General features: G+C 39.9%; 1 long non-coding RNA gene across 1 annotated transcript; it reads right to left on the bottom strand.

The window, feature by feature from the left end:
- Positions 1-6,506: 6,506 nt before the first annotated feature.
- On the bottom strand, positions 6,507-7,853 carry LOC147754340 (uncharacterized). Its single transcript, XR_015316793.1, has 3 exons — positions 7,724-7,853; positions 7,340-7,461; positions 6,507-6,684 (listed from the first exon to the last, which is right to left on the bottom strand). It is a non-coding gene; the product is annotated as an uncharacterized LOC147754340 (long non-coding RNA).
- Between the last annotated feature and the right edge of the window lie 10,244 nt (positions 7,854-18,097).

Genomic DNA, 18,097 nt, shown 5'->3' with positions numbered 1-18,097 from the left:
TATTTGTTTGTGGCACTGAGGTTGTATTGATGGAGATTCGGATTTATTAGAACAGCCAGCTTCGAACAAATTCACGAAGGGTAGAATCATAGCCTATCCGTTTGTGTATGTAAAATTTGTCGTCATAGAGACGTAGTTTGCCAGATGTTTTTGAAAAAACAAGTATTAACGTTATCAACACCTCAGCGGGACTATCCATAGTCTGAATGTTAATAATTCTCATAATGAACGAACTCGCCACCAAGAATTTAACTTTCAGTCTCTCTTTCAGTCGATGATATAACTTCAGCTAGATTGATCTGAATCACGGGTAATCGATAAGGCTTTCCTCTCGAGCAATTTTCGATACTTTGACCTCACTGTTGACAGGAAATCGGTACTGCGATGTTTTCATTGCAGATCAGTTTCTTTAGTACTAAATAGTAACTGGTTTTGGAGCTTTGAATAAGCTTTCTAGGCGTATGATTGACGGGCTCCCGAGCTCGCCGTGCCGTCTCGTTGCTCTGAAGTACGTGTAGACAGCGCACGCAAGACACCGCAGAATATGCTATGTCAGATGGTGATTTTTTCCAGCGCATGAAGGGCACGAGCCGTTGAAAATTACTAAAGCTGAAAGTCTGCGAAAGCTTTATTTAGTGCTTTCTCGAGAAGGTGTGTGTAATCTGTATCTCTCTCTGATTCGTTCGACTATAGAGAGAAAATGCACAATACCCGCTCTGTAGATAAACGTTTTGTCGTTGCTGAACTGCTCCCAATGAAATGTTCTGCTTGACATATTTACAATAGGAAATACTTCGTAGGCATTGTATATTAATAACGTGACATTTGTAGCATGTGGAATATCCATTTGGCCCCCTGCCGACGATTCGTCAACACGGTTTTTGTCTCGATCATAGAAACTCTGCTACAAAATCACACCGATTTAAACCGGGAGAGTACCCGATGGCAACTGGCCGTTATTTCGATATTGCTGACATCTTTGATCATAAATGTTCGTAGATCATCGCGTTTTTACTCCGCGCTTTTACTCGTTTTTATTACGGACCATCTGAATTCAGGATAAACAGTAGTGGTGAACTACGGCTTACCAACTTTTTCATATAAAATATTCAATAGATTTAAATGCCCTTGATGGCTATAATCGATAACATTTCCGTAATGACATTTGCCCAGCCATAAACATTTGATCACATCTCCGCTTCAACGCAATTTTTTCCGTGATATTTGTGTACAGAAGATCGTTTACTTCGCGATTTATGTAACCACTTTTAGTCAACTGGTTTGGGAGAAGTAGTGAGGCTTCAGGCCTATTTATGACTATATGAGAAAGCAGAAACAGACCCTGAAAGGTAAAAAAAAAATTTGCCACGGTAAATTTCGGATCCCAGTGAACGTGGGCATGTAGCTAGCACCTTCTGATTATTAGTCAGCGAGACTGGAAGCTGCTATCCTACACGGAGACAATTACTAGAAGGATCTTGCAATTATTAGAAAGTTTCGTAATCGAGCTTATTTCACGCATATGACAGAACAACACGGATCACCTGCTACAAGGGACAAATCACTGCAGAGGACGGACTGCAGAGAGAATCGAACCAAAGTAACAACTCTAATGAACGTACAATATATCCGGGCAGGTAAATTCAGATAATAATAAAGAAGTGATGTCCCACAGGAGTCACAAGTAACAACAACGAAGTAATGAAAAATACGTCACCTCGCGCTAGAAGGACTAACACGAGAATCATGAGATTAACAGAAAAACGGTAGTACGGCTTTAGTGGCGTCCACTAGTGAACGTAGAGTGTGCAAAAAATTGTGTAGCCCGATGGAACATAGCAGGTCTGCCCAGCTTCTGTCCGTGAAATGGTGCAACGGCAGTATGCTTCAACGTCAAAACGCAAAGTATGGTTTATTTTATATATTTGGCACATAACACAGATAGTCTTTACCACCACACAGTACGACAGGCTTTGGATCTACTGGAAATTTCTTTTTTGTAGTTGTCCATACCCTGATGGGTCATTGAGGCATACTAAGCCCGGTCGCATTTCCTTACATAACGATTCTTGCTAACGCTGAAACTGTACTCCTTGAAAAAGTAGAAACCAGTAATTTTAACAAATAATTGGCTAATCAGTAGATAGAAAATGATAACTAGTACCGATTAGATAAGCAAAAAGATAGCAAAGCTTTTTTTTGCCGGAAATATAGGGTATTTTTAGGCTTTTGACGAACTTTTACGATGTGCATGTCAGATTGTCAAAGCACCAATGAAATTCAGTAGATAAAAAAACTGATTTTTTGTTCAGCTTGATCCGGTGTTTCTCGAAAATCCTACACTTGCTCATGTTTGCTTCTCTTCTGACCTATTTTCGATTATAATTTTTAACCGTACCATTTGTAATATACAGATATTCTGTATAATCATGTCTAAACTCGTTTGAATCGTCGTTGGATCGTTGAAACTCGTTCTAATCTAATACTGATACTGATAAAAGAAGTCAAGTTCCGGATCGTTTTCTTTCGATAAGAGACTGAGAAATTGTGCATTTCATTACTATGAGAGTATGTTGTTAGCCGCTATTTACTTAAACCATTCGTGTCTGTCTATCCGATATTTTTCCAAGTTTTACCTAATTAATAATTCTCGTACTATTTCGCCATGAGATCAGACGTATCTCAAGTATGGTAGATCATGTTTTAGGGGCTTTTCCGAACAGCGCGCCTTTGTGCGTGAAATGAACGGCTACCCGAGTTTTGCAATGCAACTCATATATGCAGCTTACCACACAGGGCTGTCAAGGTCCAAGGCGGCAAAAATCTCCTAAGTCAAATTAGAAATAGGTAGTGGTCTAGGCTAGAATTCCGGTGGCGGATACACATGGATTCGTGTTGGAAGCGTAAGTAGAACACCGGAAACATTTCTTACGAGCAATAGCGTAGTCTAATTTTCTAATACGAAGATAGATGATCATGTCAAAAAATAGATATTTTTGAAACTGTTTCTGTCCTAATTTGATTGTTGATTTACACTTTACGAATAAAAGGTAACATTTCAAAGCCCGTATTGTACCTTTAGTATAGTAATAATTGTATAGGTCCTAAATTTGCTGCTCTCATCCATTAGGATTTCGCTTCAGAATTCGCTGTGAATAGCAAACCGTAGGCAGCGCGATCCTGCATGAGAGTTATTTGTTAACAAAAAAAACCTTAACGAGGTTCACCGACACCGACGTTTCAAAGATGATACTTAAAGCTGGTCAGAGAAAATCGCCTAAAATTTTGGCCTTCGACCTACATTTAATTCTTATGAAAAGATCAGGCTTACGAAAGGCTGGGCAAAAACGGATTGGTTTGGGTAGAAGAAAAATAATCATGTCTGCACATAGGCGACGTAAAGATAAACCAATTTTATGATTCTAATAAAATAAGATAAAAAAAAAATAAAATAAAAAAAAACAAAAAATGCGGCTATTTTCAAGCATCTGAGGCATATCTTCAAGGATGGTTCTAGACTGCACAGGAACATCTGTTTGATGTTCCAATATTAAATTGAGGATTTTAGTTTGCAAGTAGAAAATAGGCAGAACCTATCGTTTTGGTTCCGATTTTTCCTTATTGACAACGTTAGACAAGTACTTTTAAGAGGATTTATTCCATGTGTTCGCCATAATTAAGGTTGCATTTTGAACGGGCCAGGCTACCGTGTATTCCAACCTTAGTCGTACACAGTTACCTGAGAAATCTCCTGTTGCTCTTGTATTACCATTCTGTCGCCGCTATTCTAGATGATCGATCCTGCGTCTTAATGCTTGGCTCAGAAACCGGAGCATTGCGACGTGCGGCCCGCGCCTTATCCAAACAGCAACAAAGAAGTCCTAAAGGCTTCGCACGCTCCGTCGACTCCTGTGGTGTAGGACAAGGCCAAAAATGGTATCCATCCTCTGCACTATGCAAAATCGAACGCTATTGTGCTCTTGCCGACGCCTCAAGGCATCATTTTTTTTTTTGCTTAGATACGTTAGTCTACTGTATAGAATCCGGTAAAAATGCACAGTGACGGATGATTTATCTTAGTTGCATTATCCGGAATCCGTTGAGGACGAGAGGTCAGTATCGCCATATATTTATTATGGGCTGGATATATTGTGTGCAGTAAGAATGACTGATTTTTGTAGGAAACGTCTGTTTTACGTGAATTGATCGTAGGAATGGTGTACTTTGCCATCTAGGCGGAGATCGGATTCACTAAGATTAGCTATTATATTATAGCTATGTTAAGCAAGTGCCATGATTTTCACAATAAATATATCGGCTGTCTAAACGTTCTGTTCTGTAGAATGTAAGTACAAATAATTATATACGGCCACAATCAGAAGAAGGCGTTTACCTTCCGCCGCATTAACAACTTTTTTATTTTAGTTTGATCTTTTGGAGAAATTGAAGAATTTGATCAGCATTCGCGTTCCGTATGCGCTTGGATACATAAGCAAAGTAAACGGCATTGCGTTACTATCTGTATCCCAAATAACGAGAGCTGATTCTCAGAACTTCGAGGCGTCTGCAATCTTTCTTCTTCAATTCTTCAAAGTTCCTGCGCATTTGGCCACATAAGAATAAGCCACAACAGACTTTACATACTTGATTTAGCGAGGTAGTCTGTAAGCGCGATCTCTCCCTTAGTTATTTACTGACTACACTTCCCTTCATTGCCTAGTTGATGACGACTGAACTCTAGATGAGCAAGTTTAGTTTAATTTTTTTCATTATTTTTGGTCGGTTAGATCCTATCCAGGTTGATTTTTTCCTACAGTTTTTATTATCATTTCAATAAACTAAGTAAGGCTGAACTGAACGCGTTCCCGAGATGGTAACATGTGGGAAGGAGACCTAATCCCTAAAGATTTACATATGGTCACCCGCAATCTATAGAAAAATCATCTGAAATCATTTTAGCTGGTGCAGGTTGTATCACTGTACCCAAATTTGTCCAAGTGATAATGAAGAAAGTAAGTAAAAGAAAAAAAATAGGTATAGCATAGTTTTTCGGCGAAGAAAATTACTTGCGGACATTTAAACCTATATAAAAGGCGTGCAGCTATCTGACAAAATTGTACTTTAGTCCTGTGTTAACCTATTCGCATCCCGCACAGACATATCGTGTTGTTATAATGTCAAACGCCATTGGGGTCGACGCATCCCGTCGATTCCCACGACGTTTTGGCATCTAAATAAAGGCAATGTCGCATTTATGCTTAATCCTGCACCAAGTTAAGGGTAGATCTATATGAAAAAAAGATTTGCTTATCACTATTGTTGAAGATAAATGGTACACCAGTATATTTGTTAAAAGCTCTTCTATTATGACTCTGCAGTTGATTCATATTTGAAAAAATACATATCGTTGGCCCGTAGAGCTAGTGATGATAAGTGGACCGCTAATGATTTCGCTCAAAGAGATCAAATGTTTAACAATGGTACAAGGGAAGCGCTTTTATTTGTAAAAGAAAAAAAAAAAAGGCCCTGATTATGGCTTGACAAGCCTATGTGTTATAATTATCGATAGCAAGTTAGGCAGATTAAAGGTTCACGTCAAGTTTCAAGTATTTGCATATTCTCGAGGTGTTTTTTATTCGGGGAGAACGGAAAGGCACAAAGTCAACTTCACTGGACTGAAATCTGTCACAGCAATCCAAAGATTCTGGCATAAGTAATTATTCGCGGCAGATTTTAATGTATAATCATACTTATCCGTGATGTAATGGCATACGTCAGCAAGACTGGGTTGTACGAGTGATGCGCTATACCGTCACTGAAATTATTTTCTAGGCGATCACCTATGACACCTGGTTATGTACAAAGCTAAGTTACATGTTAAGGCCACTTGGCTTCTTCAACTTCTCGGTGCAACCAGCATCGACAACATCTAGTTTCGTATACGAAAATGTAGGATTATATAGGAAAGGACCATGTAAGCTACTGTTCCTTTGCCCTTGATTTTCAATTTCAAAGCTATCCAACTTTGAGAACTTTTAAATGCACATGGGTTTCAAAAGGAAGGTCTTTAAGTACTCTTTACACGGTTTGTCGGACCTTTGTCGAATGATAAAAAAGTATTCACTTTTTTGCCACAGTTTCGTCTGCCCCAAAGCTACATCTTCCAAGGACAAATCACTTATTTTCACATATCAGATCAGATCTGAGAGTTGGTACACGCCGAGTTAAAACACGAGAGGTTTTAATGACGATTGAAACAGTAATCTTTGTCTTCTTCTAAAATAATTAGATTAGAAATCTTTTCAAAACGTCGTACCATGCCTTCGATAGTCAGCCGAACTACCAGCGTTTCAGGAATCCACATACTATAATCAGCTAAACATCTTTTACTACGTATACCGCTCTGTACTCTTCGTTTTATAATTTTTTTTATTGTCGTCACGAAAACTCTGAAGTGGCCTTCTATTTCTTTTTAAATGAGTTTTTACTTCTTTCTTTGCGTTTGGTACTTCAGCAGTTGCGTACCACTTCGCACAGCTGGTACTCACTACGAAGTGAAGTCTGTATATGCCCAGATTCGAACCCAGACAACCGTGCGTTTCAGTTCCGCAACCGTGCCTTACTCAACTGCTCTGTTACGAGAACATGATCAACACATTTGGCAAGCTGATTGCGCGACGAGACCTACATTAATCAGAATATCGATACGTTTGGATATAATATAGGATATGATGGGCTAACATTTACTTAATGCTACGTATCTAACCTTGTAGTAACTGGAAGTGAAGTTCTCCACTTTAGTGCATCCGACTTGAAAGCGACTCATTGACCACATCAATACAAATAGACCCCTTCGAGTCCCCTGGTGGTGCAGTGGTAACTAACCGCTTAAACGGTTGAACCGGAACATTACAAAACAGTACGTGACCCGCTGCTGCTGGGTTGAACGCGACTATATGCGTATATATCTTATTCTAGCCGGCTCATGAATAACATATTTCAGGCACTTCTTAAAAATATGGATACCGGCACAAAGATGTCGCTTGAAGGCGTAGTAAGGCTCAGTATATTCCGACTAGTATATTAACGTAATAGTACGATAGTAACATAGTCGAACATTCGGATTATGCTGTTGAGAAAACAGAGCTAATCAAGGAACCTTCTGATTTTGTCCTGGTTACCAAGGATTATACAGAAAAACCTGACGTTACGGTGCAGGACAATTTTGCAGGGCTGTCACGTACACGATCTTCCATAGAGTAGAGAACTCAGCACGACTTATTGTGCTCGAAAAGTCAATGCAACCTAAAACTTCTAAAATGGTTCAAATGAAACTTACCAAGTGTGACACTAGTCAGCTACAATGGCTGGTTTTTCTCGCATCTATTAATTGTTCAAACAGAGTGATTGGGTTGCTTAAGCCTGGGAATTTGCCGGTTTTCATATTCCGTACCGACGTCACTATGAGCACAGAAACAAGTTCACATGACCAGTTAGAACAAAGGGTAAAAAGAAAATTTAGGAAAGACCGAGGTAATAATGCTATCGAGTGCTGATAGCAAAAAAAAAATTATCTAATTTAATTCGAACAAAGAGTCAGTATTTACTAGCACCAAAGGGCGGATACTGTTGACGAGAAACTGTATGATACTAGATTTTTCAGTGGGGTGCGTAAACCACTCCAGGCTTCACAATGCTCTTAAAAATGAAATTATATATATACCATTTGAACTTGCAGGACACAGCATGTTTGTGTGCTAAAAGGCGACACGGCTCTCAAATGTCTGTATCCCAAAGGGTAACAACCTTCGAGGATGCGCCAAGGTAATCGAATGATTCCAAAACGACAACTGACCATCCCTAAAGGACATAATCAGATTACTTCGTGTTCCTTGACGTGCGAGAACGACACGCATGCATGAACATGGTGCATGCTGTGATCTGAGCTAGTGACACCCATTTGTCTTTTTTGTTAACGGTGAAGTTGTAGTAAGGTCACGGCCTGTAGAAAAGAGAAAGTTCTGTGAAAAGTCAGCACGGTTCCCGTACTGTTGTGGCAGCCTGGAGCTTTCGACATCTTGCATAAAATATGCTTTAAGATTAAACTGAGTTGATCAGCTAGGCTCTGATGGATTCTTTGCTTTAGCGACAATAGCAACCATCAACAACCTGGCCCTGGCTTCAGGACAATAAGCGACTCATTGATCCTGAAAAAAGACAATAATCCCAAATTGTCTATGCTGTTTACCCTAATACCGTAGGAAATACTTATTATCTGATATAGCAACAATAACAGTCAAAGGCTACAGTAACTCCCAAAAGTATCTAATTCGTTCAGACGTCTATAAAAAAAAAAAAAAAAAAAAAAAAAAAAAAAAACGAGCCTAGGTGATTCTGTAAAATGAGTATCCTTTTTAAGCAAGCAGTCGTTACGTACTTACTCACGTAGTATGCAGAATGGAGTTGAAGAGACAACAATATCTGATTAAGTTAGACGACTATATTGCTTCTAGAACTTACTTTCCAACCTTTATTTAGCATGATGTAACAATCCCACTTTGTGTGCCACACATAAATATACTGTCGCAACCTAAATCGTAGACGAAGGCAAGTTAAGAAAAATTCTTATTACAACATTATAGCGAGTATAAACTATTGCATTTAATTTAGGGACAGCATCTTCGACAAAGCTTCTGGGATTTAAGACAATAAAAATGTATTAAAATGCATTGCTCGTTTTAAAATTATTTTAAGAAGTCCAGCTATAGGATTTTCTTGCATAATCTCTGAAGTTTTCTTTTATCTAAAATACAACTTCCGACCAATTCCTTTGACCTTTCCTGCTCATGTACTTTGCCGATTGGTGACGATAGCTCATTTTAGCGAAATGAGACCTGCCATTCTTCGAGTATTTGCTTTTGAGAGCACGATTTGTTTGCTGGTTTGCCAAGAGCCCTAAATCACTAAACGACTAATAGATAGGCGCCTGATGGGTAACCTTTGTTATACATTCGTGATATTAACTTCGTAAAACGGTTTTTTTTTACCTGTGATTAGCATGAATAAAAGGGGATCATGTAAGACATTAGTGTTGTTATCTCTATATTTGTGCGGCAATTCTACCTATAAGCTAAGTTATACCATGACAGGACCAATACCCTTGCAGGCACGTTTGAACTTCATTGTCAGTCTTCAATAGACGTAATTCTTAGCTCAATTTCCTTCGATAGATTTTCAAGTGAGAATAATTCGAAAAGTAGATGTTCCGTTGTTGATGCAAGCAGACTTGTAGGCAAGAATGTCCTCCTAGTCATTATAGCCTGATTGTAACACATATGCGCCCCTTTTGTCTAAACAAAAGCGCTACTAACAATGACTAAATAAATATTATGATTGTGTCTTTTTTTTTTCAACCAGTTACCTTGCACTGTATTATTTAGCCAGTGCTATTAGGACAATGGCATAGCAATGGTAGCCACTCTGCCTGCTGTCAAGATGTTAGGAGAAATAAACGCTACTTTTTGCCCCTGTGAGAGGCTACCGTAACATAATGTAAACACGGACTATTCGATGACTACTTGAGTCGACGAAATTAGATCCATGACGTTCGCGTTACTTCACAGAGGTGCACGCTGCCACTGCACACATTGCTTATATGGTCTTCGATTTATCCAGCATATGCTGATGACAAACAGGATGAGGCACTTGTGCTACAGAAGTGTTTATTCGATGCGCAAACTGTAGCATACAAACGAAAGCCATCTAGGCTCTATGAGTACCTATCGGAGCCGGCATGAACGTAGTTGCCTTCCACGAATGATAAACGCAAATCAGTGTGAAAGGGTAAGTGCACGTAGAAAATCATTAAGCAGCATCAGCTTCATTCAGCAGTTAACATGAAGTCGATGTTGGTGAGTAAACGTATTTGGATCAATTATATGTACAGGAGTGAGGGACTACGTGAGCCCGACTATGTTATCCGTCCGATGTAGAAACTTTTACTGTAAAATTATGCTACTACGTGCAAACAGAACTTGGCTACAGTTTGGTCATCGCAGTTGTTTTCGTTACTCGCTCTAAGGCCACCCTATATTTAACCAGTACATACGTGCAATATAAGCGGCCTGACGAATCTGCCGAAACAATCAATTTCCTAGTGGCAGTATACGACAATCGAATTTGTGCATTATTTTGCACGAACTCTTTCCTACGAACGGCTCCGCGGGTCTCCAGATTTTGTCCTGTCACGCGTCGTCGACTTACCTTGGCCTGCGTCTGCCTAACGTCCCCATCACTTTGCAAAATTCTCGATGTAAGCTGCATCGCAAATTCTTTACCTATTCTTCTCCGTCTGTTTGCTGTACTGTCTTTATTCAAGCAGTGGAAACGGTCGCGGGCCCTGTCAGTGTCACAGGATCATGCCGCGGTCACAGGACCATGCAGCAAAGCGCGCCACAAAGACTACATAAGCAAAGGCTGAATACGTAAGCGCCTCAGGAATACATGCCTGGAACTTGCTATCGTCCTGAGAGAAACTAGAGCAAGCTTTTGGTGACAGCATTGCGGTCGAAATTGTAATATTATCAAATTGACAGAGACGTCCAATGAACGCTGTAGAAAATTGCCTCGCCAGTAATTCTCTATTCAGTGCTGCATAAAAGCGTGGCCCACTATGAAAGCAAAGAGCTATTATGTAAGCAGTAGTGCTACGTTATCTTAAACGATGTCTAGGTATCCAACAAAACATAACAATGTAGACAGCCATGTGTGGTTCAACGGTTATACAGCTCGCTCCAAAAAAACTCAAAAAAAAGCATCTGAATTTACACGAAATTCAGATGCTTTTTTCTCTTTTTTTCTTTTTAATAAATGATGTGTGACTCTGGCAAAAAAAGATCCCACTTGGCTCAGTAATGGGAAGCACTGGAGGTCGTTCTCCAATTTTGGTTGTACTTATTGAATTTACATCTTTCTTTTGACTTCTGCTTTTTCTTTCAACTTTCCTTTTAGAAAATCGATGCAATCATTTCAGTTCAGTCTTCTTTGTACTTTAAATTCTATAATACAGTGGAAGAACTGAAAGGGTTATTGTTCGATTCCGAACCTTCACAGCGCCTCCGTATAATAGTCTAAACTAATTCAAGTACTAACCTTTTGCCTGAGCGTGTATTTATCAGTGTAAACAAACAGAGCGACGGCCAGAGGGGCTTTCCTATTCACGTGGTGTTCGCCTGGTTTCCTCCGTCGACTGCAGCAGGCCTCACTCCACCGATGTGCGTGAAATGGAAAACACCTATTCGAAATTCTGCTAGTTCGATGGTCGTAAACAAACGATTCTTAAAGGAAATGCTCATTTGCAATGGCTGAAAAAATTTCTAGCAAACCCTTTAACTAAAGCCGCATCGGCTCAATACTATACAGGAAGATTGAACCGATAATATTTTCATACTAAAATATTCCTGCAGCTATAGTACTTGGTATGATTACTTAATTTAATAGAAAACGCATTTTCTCCTTTCGGACCTGTAGATGGCTTCGGTTGAAGGCCATACATCGGACAGAGCTGTTTCTCCAATATATCGACTTAGTTTTCACTTCGTTATCTTATTTATTGTGTTTGAAATTGATAAAGAAAATAGCATAGAAGGTTACTGCCTTGAGCAGAGTACAGTTCATGCTGTCGTATCTACCCCATCTGATGGATACCTTCTTTTTTCGTCGTTAAAAACGAACCCTCGAATTGACTCTATGGGGTGACGGTAAGGATCAGGAGATCGGATTCATGCGCGAAATGGCGATCGCAGAAGGGGGTGCAGCGTACGAGGACACACACGCCGATAGCCGAATAGAAAAAAACATTCCTATTTGAATTACAAATAAGGCCGTTGCTATAGGAAGGAGGGCAATATTTCTCTATCTAACAAACCGCATAGCATATGCAAGCCGTAGAATGCTGTGTTAGGATCGAGACGAATTTTAATAACAGCAACAAATTGACTCTATCTAATGGAATTATAATGATCTCGTCCATCGTAGTGCTTGAAGAGGTAGATCCTTGATTGTAGTAACTTGGCTAATTTAACTGTACACAACATTACGTCGTTACTGTTTTTCTGTGACAAATCACTATCGACTGAAGCTGCCATAGGGATTATATTCATATATTAGGATGAACTAATTATTAAGATTATACATTATAGCAAGTCAAACAATGCGTGCTTGCTTGCAATCCTGTTTTGTTTTGTCTTTTTTTTTCCCTATTTGAACCTGAAAAGCATAGCGCTAATTTACGAAACGAAGAAACTTATATTCGACCTTTAGGTCGCTATGACTATATCTCAGTATCGATTTACGACCCCGCACACGAACGTAGGAAGGTCATATATGTAAGTACCTTTGTTTTGAACGTGGCGAGCAAGCCCCCTTCCACTTCCCGAAGAAAGCGTCACCTCATAATAATATTTACTCATCTCTTAACGTAGCCGGATCGACAGACTGTCTCTTTAGATAGATAGTTAAAATGTCACAGTATTGAATCTTATTAAAAAACTAGGAGGCTGGAAAATGATCGATGAGTATAGGAAAAAACGGCGGCCTCGCTAGTTCTTAGCATTTAGCGTGGCCCCCGGGCGGAACGCGATCTCGGTGACACGAACTTGTCACAGCCGACGAGAAGTGGCGTCTCTAAATCAATGTAAAATAGAGAAATGTGAATAGAAATCTATAGGAAAAGAATCGTTATATTCGCTGGGATGTTCAACCGAAACAAGAGCAGCGCTAAATCTTCTGTCTGGTGAAGAATCGTCATTAGTTATTATCTGACCCGAAATGAAGACAGCTGGTAGCAAGTAACAGCTTCAAGTATACTACAGTGAGTAATTAATTTAACGATTTCTAGTATATAATAGGAAATGAGGAATGTCGATATGATGGGAAATCGAAATGTTGCTATGGGCCAACACCCATAGTAACATTTAGATGGCATAGCGTGGTGCAACCTAACTGATTAAGTTAACGCATAGAAAAATCTAATTTCTGAAAATTGATCGTCTAATTGGCGATAAGATGGCGACATATAGATTCGTTGCTATGGAAATAAAACACTTTACAGTGACGCGTTTCTTTGTCACTACTGCATTCACTGTCAGCACATATTAAACGTATCGCTAAATCGAACTACAGCAAATTCAAAAATCGCGGGGTGTAGGGAAGCACGCGGTTTGTTTCGTATGTGGAGCAGCAGTGTTTGGTTGAATAACTATCGTATTGTGGTCGTAATATCTTCTATAGGCATCTTTATTTTTTTCCGGCGGATGTTGTGTTTAGGGGTGCATAAGTAACGATCCATAGTTGAATGATAAGCTTTTTTCTGCCTTGCTTGAGTAACTGTGTCAAGATTATGAGCCAAGACAAAACCACTTTCAATGGTTACGATCTAAGCTAGAATCAGTTCCAGGACCTGACTCAGGTACAGACATCTCTGCATTGATTGCATTGACGTCTAATGTGCGTTTAATATATAATGCAGTGCGTTTAATAATGTGTCGATACGGCCAACTTGCCTCAGGGCTGCTGTTTCTCTTTGGAGAGAAAATGTACCCGTGCTTCTAAGCGAAGGTCCATAAAAGTTCTGTTGGAGAAAAAAATGCACAATTTCCAGTTAAGATACATGACAGAGTCCTTGTTTCCCTCTTGACCTGTTAGTATTGCTTTTAATCAATGTCCCAGTTGAGAAGAGCCGGTTAGGTAGAAAATCGTTATAGTCTGATGATGATCGTCTGTTAAAGGCAGCGACATTAGACCGTTTTTTTTCTATTCCGTAACAACATTTTAGGCATGTTCATTAATTTTACAGACGTAGTAAAGACTGGATCGGCAGTGCAAGTGATTTTTCTGTGTGTGAAAAATCAAAGGATCTCGACCTGAAATATCGAAGGCATTGTTTGTTAGTCACACAGCATTAGCAAACTTAACTTTATAACGTATATAAATAAAAACGATTGATTAAATAATAAGATATAATATAGAGGATGCCTATATTGTATAAACTCTTGTACTTTGATATTGATCTTAATTATCCTTTTTAACTTATTAATTGGTGTACATTTATTATTTATTTCCTATAATGGTGTATGTTCTGTTTACTACTTGGCATCATTAAAATTCTCTCTATAACTATTAAATTATCCTTTCTTCCTGATGATGCATACAAGGAACAGAGAAACTTACCATTTCTGTGTTTATCGTAATAACCCTCTATTTCTGAAGATGCAGTATTATAAACATATCGATACAGTCATTTGTTTACGATTATTATTTGATATACGAACACCTTCGCAATGCCCTTGCGCATCATCCAATTTGCCCAGCTTCTCCTTTTGAAAAACAAAAAAGGGGCCTTACTTTTTCAATTGTGGAAAATTGTTGGATTTACAGTTCAGTATTGATAAATGAACACTTAAATTGTCCCCGTATGCAATTAGCTCAAAGACAATTACAAAGAAAATACGTTGGAGGCACTTGCTCAGCCATAAGTTGTACTCTAGAAGTGCTTTAAGATGCATTTTATAACTGGCGCTACCGTAACTGTGCTGCAAAGTATTTTCAGCTTGTACATGAACCTCACTCCAGCTTGCGTCCGATCAGATGACCCACTGTTATCGTCCTGTGCAGATCCTCCAGCTTGTACCTGACCAAAAACTCCATTGTAATTGTGTTGTAGAGGAACTTCAGTTCATATTTAAGCATAAGCTCTACCGTAATCATGCTTGGAGATCCTTCAGCTTGCATCTGACCAGAAACCCCCTTGTGAGTCTGTTGTGGTAGTTTTCTAGGGTACATTTGATCAAAAGCCCAGCCATAGTCTTGCTAGAGGTGTTTTCCAGTTTGCATTTGATCAGAAACCCTGTAGCGGAGGTTTCGCAGGCTCAATGTTATTAGGCGCATCACCGTTGCAGAGGTCTTCCAATGTATCTCTGATAAGAAACGTCATCGCGATTTTGCTAGACGGGTCTAGTTAATTTCAGCTTCGGCTCCTTGCCGTAATTTTACTACAAGGTTCCACCAGAATGCATTTAAGCCCCCTCCATAGCTTGCCTGACCAAAAGATCCGCCGTAATTTAACTGCACAAGTTTATTTACATTCATATGGTTAGGAGCTCCACCACTAGGCCTCAGCGAAGGCTTACCAGAATACACGTGACCGTGAGGTTCACCGTAGCTCGACTGAGGGGATCTATTTCCGTTTATTTACTACAGAGTTCTGCTGAGATGCATCTATTCAGGCTTATTCACAGCGGCTAAAGTACGCGGACCTTAATTCTTCGCAACGAGGCGATTCGCTTACTTTTCACCAAAATGTCCGCCGCTTACTTCGTCGGAGTTGTGGACCGAAAGGTCTGCGCGTTGGCTGGTACAGCGCCAAAGGTAAAAGTAACATGCTGCGGCGGAATTACCGCTAACTGGAACCTTGCTCTTCTTAGTCGCCCATTAACTGTGCCCGGTTGTCATTATTGGGTGCGCTACCTACGCCAGAGGTGGGAACGCGAAAACATTGTTACTATTTGGTCTCGATGATTGGTCGCGCTGCCGTTGTGTGAACCCATTGACCCTGGAGGAATTGGAAACAAGCCTGGAGTCATGCGGTTGTAATAGTCCTCGAACGCGAGTTCACGGACGAATTTCCAAGGGCGGCCTTCCTGCCAGGACAATAGCCTTTGACTGTTTTTGCATAGATTCTGGACGTTTTCTTGATAAAGAATTTTAACACTGTTCTGGCAGAGCGAGTGGTTGTTCTTTGACAATATTCCTGCATTTGAATTAGTGTCATTCCGTCCTTTGACTGCGACATCTTCGAATTTAACGTACGCCGGTTGCAAAGCGTACGATTCGTTCCAGTCATAATTGATGCAGACCCGCAAGCCAGGTGCAGATGCTTCTTTAAGTTTTTTTTTTGCTGACCTTCAGCTAGAAGTCCTTTTGAGCATTGTGCGCTCTTCGAAACACTAGGACGTACGTAGAACATAATCTATAGATACCAAAGTGAATACATCACGTTATTTGTACCAAGAATACTTACGAAGCCTTCGCGTGCCGCTGAATAAAATTTAAAACTGGCGCGCTAATCCAATTTGTTCCTAAGGTTGAACAGACCTTCAGTGATGTGCGGGGCTAGCAAACAACACGAGAGAAGCCCGCTAACCGGTACAAGATATATTAGCATTTTGCGCGGGTCGTTGGGTGCAAGTCTATATGAAAATAACTTCTCAACGATCGTATTCCGAATATTTTGCTGTCTTCTGCAAACGTCATTGATAGACAGCGGAAGACATCCAACTTAATTGAATGTCGAGTTATGACCCGCTCATGTTCTTGTTTCAGAAACCGTCTTTAGTATTTTATCCTACGCCTGATATATTTTTGAGCACTTATATTTATTTAATCGTTTATGACATTATCGGTTACCATATTTACATGCAGTAGCGTCTCCGTCAAATTACTTAATTCCCTGTGCCGCTTTAATATTCTGGTAGCCTTAGGCCTTTCAATGAATCTTTTACGAAGCATCAACCCTTTCGAATACGCATATGACGCAGGATACGATACATACGATAATAACCCGTCTAAAATACAGAACGTACACCTCTTTAAGGATATGCTTGAAGTGCGGGCCTACCGCCTTTGTACATGTACCAGATAGATATGTACCAAAGCTACTGATGGCTCTTTTTATTATATATTTAAGCTATGCTGTAATATTAATAGTAAGACATATGATGTCTCTAAGGCTGATATCAAAAACTAGTTTTTTAGAAGCGGTATCCGAGTGCCAGGTATGTCAACCTGAGGTAGGTAAAGTATAAAAAAATGCTGAATGAGCGCATAACTTGAAGCCCACCAATCGTGTACTAAAATCGAATAATACAGAATACACGAACTTGTGCGCGCAAAATGTTGGGCTCGACCTGAGAACTCAGATCGGCCCATCATTTTCCCCAAAATAGAAGGCTAACAAAAAAGACAGAAGTGTTTCCTAGCAGAGGTAAAAATGCAGCCAATGCGAACGGGAGAAATACACGAGGAAGATGTATGGCTACAAGATCGAGCGCGCCCCTTGCGGCTCCCGTAACCGTGCTTGGAGATTCTCAAGACCCGGAAGCGAGGAAACAAATTAAGACATATGTGCATATTTGTTTGAAAAGTTTGAGAGGACACTCGGAAAAAATGTCTAAGTGCATCTGTGACACTTATGTACACGAAATGTACGAAGATTTCTTAAATATGTAGTGCGATGTTAAGTATTTTTTCAAGGAGTTGTGCGCACCATTATGTTGTTGTGATTAGGAACGAATAATTCATTAAAAAGAACTCAATGTAGTAATTTTCTATGGAAGATGACCCACCTATACTGTTAATCTAATCGTTAATAAATATAGGACCGATTAGATCTGTAAATACTTACTAAACTTTGTTAAATAAACACCATACAACGCAGTGGGGCTATAAAAAATCCAAGCGATGTCCCGTAAGGGCACTGGATCGAAAGTCAACAGTTTGGTGGTAAGCAAGTTTACACAGAAGTTGCCTGCATATTGCGAGGAGTCTCGACGACTGTTTTTAGTGGGATATACATGCCCCTCTGTTGTCTTTAGGGCATGGCAAGCCCCCCAAAGTTTACGTTTGGTATTGCTTTTCTTATTTGAGGCTTGGCGATGAGGTATACCGTTGTCATCAAGTACCTAGATTGCGTTCGATTGCCATGCCAACGGTCCTCGATTCTCTTGATAGCGGGCTGCATTCATCTCCATTTTAGGTGGATACCTCATAGTAACAGATGTTTCTAATGTCCCTTGCCACGTACTAGCATCGGCTTACGGCGAATATATTTCACACAAACAGTGAACTCGATTTTTCTTTCCAGAGCGACGCTGTTTTCTCGTCTGATCCCTATTAGGTTGCCAGTTGTGATTAGACCGTGCCGCGTCTATGGTAACTGTAGGCTATAAGCGGGTTTTATTGTTAACTAAAGTTTCGCGCATCGCACGTAAAATGTACCACAGGGATTTCCAATGCAAAGTCAATATACGGGGGACTCATT

This window comes from Varroa destructor, unplaced genomic scaffold (genome assembly GCF_002443255.2).
Source record: "Varroa destructor unplaced genomic scaffold, Vdes_3.0 BEIS01000007.1, whole genome shotgun sequence".
In the NCBI taxonomy this organism is placed as follows: domain Eukaryota; kingdom Metazoa; phylum Arthropoda; class Arachnida; order Mesostigmata; family Varroidae; genus Varroa; species Varroa destructor.
The sequence above is the reverse complement of the archived record's forward strand: the minus strand, read 5'-3'. Positions and strand labels throughout refer to the sequence as shown.